This window comes from Trachypithecus francoisi, unplaced genomic scaffold, assembly GCF_009764315.1.
Source record: "Trachypithecus francoisi isolate TF-2019V2 unplaced genomic scaffold, Tfra_2.0 Lachesis_group9, whole genome shotgun sequence".
In the NCBI taxonomy this organism is placed as follows: Eukaryota; Metazoa; Chordata; class Mammalia; order Primates; family Cercopithecidae; genus Trachypithecus; species Trachypithecus francoisi.
Window position 1 is genome coordinate 60,656,374 of NW_022681474.1, and position 7,631 is coordinate 60,664,004.

The window sequence follows — 7,631 nt, forward strand, 5'->3', positions numbered from 1 at the left end:
GGGATTCTAGTCAAGCAAGGTCCGAAGTCTTTGACATATACTTGAATGCATTTACAGTAAATGAGATTTAGAAAGTTAATCTTTTCCCAGAGGCAATGCTGCCTAACTATTGTCTGGAGATGCTCAGGGACCATCCCTAGATTCCATTAAGAAGTGGTTTCTTCAGAGGTTGCAGTGAGTCCAGATTGTGCCATTGCACAATACCCTGGGCCACAGGGTATTGTTTTGACTCTGTCAAAACAAACAAATAAAAGCGACCACTTAAAATGTACCCACCGCAAAATGAGCAGTGAGTTGTGACTCCTCTGAAATGCAACTGGGGAAGGGAGACTGAATCACAGCCGTGAAAATGTGGTCACAAAGGACAAAGAGTCAGGGTAAGAGTTTGCCAGGTGGCTCCAGTCATGTGCTGTGTCAGAGCGGTCGCCGGGGCAGGCTGACACACGTCCTCCCACGGGCTAGGCCGGGGTGGGAGCCAGCCCCACAATGGAGGCTGCTGTCTCCATTTGATATTGCTTTGATAATAGGATCCTCCAAGGATATGGGGTTTCCTTTGTTCTGTCTTTATGTTCAATAAGTAACTTTCCATCTTAATTTGCATTTCCAAGTGAGTTTTCCCACAGGGGAGAGGCTGTGATGACTGGTTGAAACAAGTCGTGTGGTTTTACACGGTTATACACGTCTTCCAGGGAGATGAGTGCATTTGCACTGGACACTGTCTACACTCAGTCTTGAGAGAGTGTGAATCTGGGGAGACTGAGTCTATACGAAACCGTCGCAGGCTTGGAATGAGAAGCCCGGGCTCCATCCTGAGTCTCCCTGCTCACTAATGTGTGATCTTGACCTTGCTGCTTAGCACTTCCTTCTGTGTCAAATAGAACTGATTGAGTTTTGCAGAGCTTGGGTGAAAAGTGAGAAACTTTAGGCAAAGCACTTGAGATCATGCAATGCAGTAGACACGGGAGTAATGGTGCTACTAATAAATGCCACCCAAAGGAAGGCCTCACTCTAAAAATAAATACATAAAATAAAATAAATGGCACAAGTGTTCCCCTGAGTGAACTGAGGGTGCAAGCTGCCCCTGGCACTGGAGTGATCTCAGACCTATGTAGTGACCTCTGAGCCCCTCAAGAACCAGCCTGCCAGCTCCCTGCTGAGTTTATTCAGGTTTGGGGCATCAGATAAAGCTGTGAAGACAGGAGGCCGATCTAGACTCGGTTCTCCCACAAGTGGGCTCAGTGACTGAAGAAGTGAGATAACCTCCCCGGGCCCCAAGAGTCCCTGTCTATTATGTGACAGGGACTTGGACTAGATTAAATTTTTTTCTTTTTCTTTTTTTTCTGAGACAGGACCTGACTCTGTCACCCTGGCTGGAGTGCAACGGCATGATAGCAGTTTCGAACTCCTGGACTCAAACGGTCCTTCCATCTCGGTCTCCCAAAGCACTGGGATTACAGGCATGAGCCAATGCGCCCAGCCCTGTTTCATGATTTTAGTTAACTTGGCCTCCTGAGGGACAAAGAGAAAAGAATCACAAATCACAAAAGACAAAAGATGGGAGTAGCGGCAGAGGAAAAGGTACCAAGTCAAAGACAATAGAGTGACTGGTTCCATTTCCTATATGCCCTTTCTCCTCTCCGAATCCTGTTTTCCTGGATGCTGACTGACGACACCTGTGACTGTTCCCCAGCCGTCAGTGGGGTCAGCTTCAGAGCAGGTGCCCTTGGTGCGGAAGGAAAGGGCCTCTGTGAGGACCGGCAGTGAGTCTTTGCCCAGGGCAGGGCTGTGCCTGGCTGGGAGTGCCTCTGAAGTCAGACATAGGAAGCTCCTTTCAAGTTGTCTGCTGAAGAATTTGAAAATACTTTCCCTGAATGAAAGACGGGTCCCTTAAAATAAAACATTTTCTGGCATTTAGTGAAAATTTTATAACTGAAGTGTTGTATCAGAAGCAAGATGTAAATGGTATAACATCCTACGGGAAAGACTGAATTCAGTTTCCCTCCTTCACAAAACCCAGGGAAGAGAGTACAATGGTGATGGCTCAGATGGGTGAGATACTTTGGGAGGCCAAGATGGGTGGATCACTTGAAGTCAGGAGTTTGAGACCAGCCTGGTCAACATAGTGAAACCCTGTCTCTACTAAAAATACAAAAATTAGCCACATGTGGTGGTGGGTGCCTGCAATCTCAGCTGTTCAGGAGGCCGAGGCAGGAGAATCACTTTAATCTGGGTGGAGTGGGTTGCAGTTAGCCAAGATTACGCCACTGCACTCCAACCTGGGCGACACAGCAAGCAGGACTCTGTCTCAAAAAAAAAAAAAAAAGAAAGAAAGAAAAAAAGAAAAGAAAAAAAAAAGTCTGGATGTGGTGGCTCACACCTGTAATCTCAGCGCTTTGGGAGGCCGAGGTGGGCAGATCACCTGAGGTCAGGAGTTCAAGACCAGCCTGGCCAACATGGTAAAACGCTGTCTCTACTAAAAATACAAAAAATTAGCCGAGCATGGTAGTGGGCACCTGTAATCCCAGCTATTGGGAAGGCTGAGGCAGGAGAATTGCTTGAACCTGGGAGGCGGAGGCTGCAGCGAGCTGACATCATACCACTGCACTCTTGCCTGGGCGACAGAGCAAGAATCTGTCAAAAAAAAAAAAAAAGTCCCCAGTGGCCATGATGGGGCTACATCCAAGACTCAATTCTTAGTCCTCCTCTTCCTTGACCTCTCTGGGGCTCTTGGCATAGTTGATCACTCCCTCTTCCCTACATAATTATCTTTATTTGGCTGCAGGGACACTGCATACTCTTAGGTGTCTTCCTATGTCCCCGGCTGCTCCTTTTATGTCTCTTGTCCTGTCCTCCTCACCCCAAACTCTGCCTGTCGGGGCGCCCTGGGTCCTCTCCACTTCTGGTTATCTAATCTAGTATCCTGGCCACCAATGGGCTGATGCCTCCCAATTTCATACCTCTAGCTAAGACCTATTCCTTTAATTCCAAACTTTATGATCAACTGGCTTGATGAACAGATATCTTAAGCCTAACGTGTCCAACATGGACCTTTTGCTCTTTCTTTCAAAACTTGCTTCTCACCTGACTTCTCGTTTCAGTAAACGGCAAGTCCATCTTTCTGTTGCTGCTATGGACTAAATTATGTCTCCCATCCCAAATGTATATGTTGGATCCCTGACCCCTCATTTGACCATATTGGAGATAGGGCCTGTAGGGAGGTGATTCAGGGGAAAAAGAGTCATAAGGCTAGAGCTCTGATCCAATAGAACTGGTGGCTTTAAAAAAAAGAGACACCAGAGCTCTCCCTCCACCATGTGAGAACGCAGAGGAGAAGGTGACTGTCTGCAAACCAGGAAGAGAGTCCTCACCAGAAACAGACTATTCTGGCACCTTGTCTTGGACTTCCTAGCCTCTAGAACTGTGAGAAATAAATTTGTGTTGTTTAAACCATCCAGTCAACATATTTTGTTATGGCAGCCTGAGTTCACTAAAATAGTTGCTGTAAATAAAAAGGTAACTGAAGCAGATCTCAATCAACTGGAGGTTTGTTTTGCCAAGGTTGAGGATATGCCTGAGAAAAAAACACAAACCACAGGAGCATCTGTGATCCTTGCTTTTTCCAAAGAGGTTTTAAGCACTTCAATATTTAAATGGGAAGGAGTGAGCAGGAGGAGAAGGAGGAAAGGAAAAAAAGTGGGCCAGATGTGGTAGCTCATGCCTCACATGCCAGCACCTGAGGAGGCTATGGCAGGTGAATTGCTTGAGCCCAGGAATTTGAGACCAGCCTGGGCAGCATAGCAACACCTGTTTCTATAAAAAAAAATTAAAAATTAGCTGGACATGGTGGCCTGTGCTGTGGTCTCAGCTATGTGGGAGGCAGAGGCAGGAGGATGGCTTGAGTCCAGGAGTTTGAGGTTACAGTGAGCTATGATTGAGCCAACTGCACTCCAGACCCAGCCTGGGTGACATCATGAGACTTTGTTTTTAAAAAGAAAAAAGAGGCCAGATGCGGTGGCTCACTCCTGTAATTCTAGCACTTTGGGAGGCCAAGGCAGGTGGATCACCTGAGGTCAGGAGTTCGAGACCAGCCTGGTCTCGAAACCCCATCTCTACTAAAAGTACAAAAATTGGCTGGGCGTGGTTGTGGGCACCTGTAATCCCAACTACTCAGGAGGATGAGGCAGGAGAATCACTTGAACCCGGGAGACGGAGGTTGCAATGAGCCTAGATGGTGCCACTGCACTCCAGCCTGGGAGACAAGAGCGAGATTCCATCTCAAAAAAAAAGAGGGAAAAACGTGGACAGAGGATAGGCAACAAGGCAAGTAGTCAGTTACATTCTTGTGAAGCTTTGATTAGCGCTCAGTGAATCCACGTTTTACACGTGAAAAGAGGGAGCAGAGGAAATGGCAATTGTGCATTCATCTCTTGCTCAGTAATTTTACGTTTTGCATAAGATAAAGTAAGCATGTAAAATTGCAGCTTACTATTGCTATCTGTTTAGGGACAAAAGGAAGGCAGTTTTTGCATGACTCACTTTCCAAGCTTAACTTTGCCTTTGGCATAGCCAGTTCAGGGTCCCGAGATCCTGTTCTTTTTTTTTTTTCCACATTGCCAGGGCCCAAAATGTAGGATCATCCTTGAATCTTCTTTTTCTTTCACATCTTACGTTTAAATCCTGTCAAGTCTACGTTCATTCGGATTTTTTCTACTACTTATCACCAACATGATTCAGGCTGCTGTGGTCTTTCTTGGATTACAGCAAACACCTCCTAGCACAACTCCCAGCTTTGGATTCTATGCTCTCAAGCCCACTCTATTATCAATAACAGCAGCAGAGCAGAGCAGTGCTTTTTAAATTTTAATTTAATTTTATATTTGAGACAGAGTCTTGCTCCGTCATCCAGGTTGGAGTGTAGTGGCACGATCTTGGTTCTCACCTTAACCTCAGCCTCCCGGGTTCAAGCAATTTTCTTGTCTCAGCCTCCTGAGTAGCTGGGACTATAGGCGCGTGCCACCATGCCCGGCTAATATTTTGTATTTTTAGTAGAGACGGGGTTTCACTGTGTTAGCCAGGATGGCCTCGATCCCCTGACCCCGTGATCTGTCTGCCTCGGGCTCCCAAAGTGCTGGGATTACAGGTGTGAGCCACTGCGCTCGGCCAGCTTTTCTTTTCTTTTCTTTTCTTTTTTTGTTGCTGTTAAGACAGGGTCTTGCTCTGTTGCTGAGGCTAGCATGCAATAACATGATCCCGGCTCACTGCAGCCTCAATCTCCTGGGCTCAAGTGATCCTCCCACCCCAGCCTCCTGAGTAGCTGGGACTACAGGTGCACAACACTACGCCCGGCTAACTTTTTAAATTTCTATTTTTGTAGAGGAAGTGTCTCCCTATGTTGCCCAGGCTGATCTCAAACTCTTGGGTTCAAGCGATCTCCCTGCCTCAGCCTCCCAAAGTGTTGGGATTGTAGGTATGAGCCACTGAGCATGGCCCAGAACAGTGCTTTTGATGCTAAAATAGATGGTGTGTCAACCAGGCATGGTGGCTCGGACCTGTAATCCCAACACTTTGGGAGGCCAAGGCAGGCAGATCAACTGAGGTCGGGAGTTCAAGACCAGCCTGACCAACAAGGAGAAATCATGTATTGCTAAAAATACAAAATTAGCGGGGCATGGTGGTGCATGCCTGTAATCCCTCCTACTTGAGGCAGGAGAATCGCTTGAACCCAGGAGGCGGAGGTTGCGGTGAGCCGAGATGGCGCCATTGCAATGCAGCCTGGGCACTAAGAGTGAAACTCCATTCCCCCCCCCAAAAAAAAAAAAAGATGGTATGTCACTTCCGTGTTAGAACACTCCATCTTACCCAGATAAAAGTCATCCTCTTTGGTAAATGGCCTACAGGGCCTGGTAAGATTTGTCTGTGCTCCCCTCCCACAGCATGATCCTGCTTTCCCCACCACCTCCGCTTCCCCAACCACCTCCAAGTCCACCTCCCTCACTCCACTTCTGTCACACGGGCCTTCCAGCTGTTTCACACCCAGATTTGCACGTAGCTGTGTCCCTCCCATCTGGGCTCAAATGTTGTCCTCAGTAAAACCTTCTTTGACTACTCCCTACTTGGAATTGCAGCCCCTCCATCCTACCCTACCATCTCCCACCCCACCATCTCTCTCTCTCACACACACACACACACACGCACATGCACACACGCATGCACACACAGGCTTCCTCTCCTTTCTCTGTCTTGTTCTTTCCCATAGCACTGATGCCATCTAATATTTTGGTTTGCTTGCTTGTTTATTTCCTATTTGTCTTCTGCCACTCAAAGGTGAAAGCCTTGGTTCAAGGAGGGCAGGGATTGTTCTCTCTCTTTCTCTCTCTACCTCTCTCTGTTTTTTGGGTTTTGTTTTGTTTTTTCAGTCTTGCTCTGTCGCCCAGGCCGGAGTGCAGTGGCACCATCATAGCTGACTGCAGCTTCAACCTTCTGGGCTCAAGTTATCCTCCTGCCTCAGCCTCCCAAGTAGCTGGGACTACAGACACAATCCACCACACCAGGCTACTTTAAAATTTTTTTGTAGAGATGAGGTTTCACTGCGTGGCCCAGGCTGGACTCAAACTCCTGGACTCAAGCAATCTGCCCACCTTGGCCTCTCAAAGTGCTGGGATCCCAGGCATGAGCCACCACACCCAGCTTCTGTGTAAATATGTGTTGAGTGAATGGATAACATTCATTTCTTTAGATTTTATTCAGAAAGCACAATATTTTGAAATGAAGCGTTTTTTTAAAATATCGGTTTACCATTACTGTCTTTATTATTTGTTTTTCCTTTTTCTTTTTTTGGTAGAGACAGAGTCTCATTGCTGCCCAGGCTGATTTTGGACTCCTGACCCCAATCCCTCCCAAAGCATTGGGATTACAGGTGTGAACATCCACCCTGGCCCACATAACTGTCTTTAAATAAAGACTTTTACTCTTTTTTTTTTTTTTTTTTTGAGATGGAGTCTCACTCTCAGCCAGGCTGGAGTGCAGTGGTGTGATCTCAGCTCACTGCAACCTCTGCCTCCCGGGTTCAAGCGATTCTCTTGCCTCAGCCTTCCAAGTAGCTGGGATTACAGGCGTGTGCCACCACGCCTGGCTAATTTTTGTATTATTAGTAGAGATGGGATTTCACCATGTTGGCCAGGCTGTTCTCGAGCTCCTGACCTCAGGTGATCCACCCGCCTCGGCCTTCCAAAGTGCTAGGATTACAGGTATGAGCCACCCGCACCCGGCCAAGACTTTCATGCTTTTCTTTTTGAGATGGACTCTTGCTCTGTCGCCCAGGCTGGAGTGCAGTGGCGTGATCTTGGCTCACTGCAACCTCTGCCTCCCAGGTTCAAGCAATTCTTCCGCCTCAGCCTCTCAAGTAGCTGGGACTACAAATGCACGCCACCACGCCCGGCTAATTTTTGTATTTTTAGTAAAAACGGGGTTTCGCCGTATTGGCCAGGCTGGTCTCAAACTCCTGACCTTGTGAATCACTCACCTTGGCCTCCCAAAGTGCTAGGATTACAGGTGTGAGCCACCGTGCCCGGCCAACTTTTACTCTAAAAAGTATCATCTCTCTTTTAATTTGCCCCACAGCTGGCTGAATT